Genomic DNA, 2,302 nt, shown 5'->3' with positions numbered 1-2,302 from the left:
AGGTGGTTTCTATCCAGCTTTAATTTGCATGTGTAGCAAGGCAGCTATTCCCCTGTGGCCCCTGCAGGTGGGGTGCACCACCCACTGCCCGGCTGGGAGTCTCATCAGCTACAGGATTTGCAGCTGAGGGAATTTGCTACCTACCAGTGCAGAGGGAGCCCAGGATCACCATACCAGGCTCCCCCTGCACCAGCAATAAGGTGTGATGGGATCTAATACTGGATCCCACAGCTGTGCATCAGTTCCTATCACACCTGAACATCTAGAAGGGTTCACACACATTTCAGCGGTGACACCTGAACACCGTTTTTACATTATTTGCATCTACTGTCCCTATTTTACTTTGAAGGAGAAAGCACCTGTTACCTTTCTTGAAAGACAAAGGTTCTGATCCTATAGGTCTTACGCAAATACATATCTTCCACGTTAGGACACCAATGGCAGAGTCTGACAGACTCAGTATCTACTGAACCTGGCTCTTATATGGCACCTACACTTGGGTGTCTTTCCAGCCAGCATGCTTCAATTTACTTAAAGCCACCTGATCTGCAAGGTACTGAGCATCAGTGTTTAGCATCAATGGAAGTTGAATCTTAGCAGAACTGGGCCCTAAATCCTTAAAGTTGGCACAACTGATTAATGTGCTATTAGTTTACACTTTTTATGCTCACTTATGAAAGGTCACAAGTGCTCAAGGCATCTCTTTAAAACCCTGTCCCCTGAATTGAAATGCAGGGAGTCCACATGCTTGTGTAGAGCCCCTCTGAACACAATGGGACACTCAATGGATGCATTAGTCACATCCATACGAAGCTTGGATAAACACAGTATTACTAAGTTATTTTGAATTGGAATTTCTGTAGATGACAGTAGTACCTGTATTTGTACCAATGCAGAGAAAAATTCAGCTCCACAAATAATTCTTAGGGAAAAGAATAGGTTAGCACTTATTGCAACCTTCCAAACAGGTTGTATTGCAGAAGAAATGCTGCGATGCATCTATTAAAAAAGTTATACATAATTTTGCATAATCATTCACCATATTGTTTAAGCTTATGGTTCATTAAGGATTCCTCTGATTCATGCTTAAAGTTTTGGTGGGGCTAGAAATATGTTTTAATTACAAAGAACTCATTTGATGTTAATTTACTCATTATTCACAATGACTACAAAGTGTATAACAATAACAGAAGTATACAGTGCCTCTTAAATGGGTTTTTACAACTTTATATCAAATATAGATAAAAAAATTACCAGAGTACAAGATACTTCACTTTTAAAATTTAGTTGGCTGAACTTTGAAGCTTCCAGGAAGATTCTACAGACATGATACATTTACATTCTACAAATTCCTTTAAAATATGCTTTAGAGCTCAATTCATCAAAAATGATCTAGAGCATTTCAAATGGAATGGGACTGTTCAAAGATATACAAGCATAGCTTGTGCGTCCTATACCTCTGTGCTGATCAACATAATCAACCTGGCAAGGGCTGCGTTGTTTTAAATTTGTTTGATTACACGTTTTCTTAATTTTGTAGCTGAAAAAGGGATATAATTTGTCATATAATAGATATAGGATTTCCTCCTCCCCTTTTAAATGTAATTTCTATGAAATCACACCCAAAAACTCCATGGGGATATTTGTGTCTGATTGAGCTAGGGCTTGAAAACTATCCTCTTATCAATTGTCTAAAACAGGGGTGTCCAACCTTTTTGAATGTGGGGCCGGATCATGAACTTTTTATCACCCAGTGGGCTGGCAGGAGTGGGCGCTCACACAGCCTGTCCAGTCCGGCTGCAGCCTGGGGGCGCAGGAGTCAAGGGGTGCCGCCTGACCCCGCCATGTCCTTCCTGCCACCTGGGAGGCCTCAAGGATGCTCCCACACCTGCACACCTGGGCTCAGCAGCCAGGTGGACATGTGGGGGCTCTACAGGGGGGTGCAGGATGTGCAGGGACACCCCCTTACTCCCTCTCCCCCGGGGCAGCCTGAGCCAGAGCCCAAGCCCAAGTGGCAGGGGTCCTCCCTCCCCGGGGCCTCACCACCCCCAGCACAATGTCTACGGGCGCAGGGGGATGCGGGAGCAGCGCCGGCTTCCCGCCCCGACAGCCACAGCAGCAGCAGCAGCAGCAGCATCTCCCGTGGGCCCAGCTGCAGCATCCCTCCGCGGCGGCATCCGTGCACCCTGTGCCCGCCCGCCCGCTGCACTGCGACCTGCTCCAGCCTATGTGGCCAGCATGGACCAGTACAGGGTGGGGCCAGCATGCAAATGAGGAAGGGAGGGGTGGGGCAAGGAAGGGA

General features: G+C 46.4%; 1 long non-coding RNA gene across 1 annotated transcript; it reads right to left on the bottom strand.

Moving 5' to 3' along the window:
- Position 1: 1 nt before the first annotated feature.
- LOC109298484 lies at positions 2-1,684 on the bottom strand. The gene is made up of 2 exons (XR_002097624.1): positions 1,631-1,684; positions 2-1,540 (listed from the first exon to the last, which is right to left on the bottom strand). It is a non-coding gene; the product is annotated as an uncharacterized LOC109298484 (long non-coding RNA).
- Positions 1,685-2,302: the final 618 nt, after the last annotated feature.

This window comes from Gavialis gangeticus, unplaced genomic scaffold (assembly GCF_001723915.1).
Source record: "Gavialis gangeticus isolate Ggan-Ray unplaced genomic scaffold, GavGan_comp1, whole genome shotgun sequence".
Classification (NCBI taxonomy): Eukaryota; Metazoa; Chordata; order Crocodylia; family Gavialidae; genus Gavialis; species Gavialis gangeticus.
The sequence above is the reverse complement of the archived record's forward strand: the minus strand, read 5'-3'. Positions and strand labels throughout refer to the sequence as shown.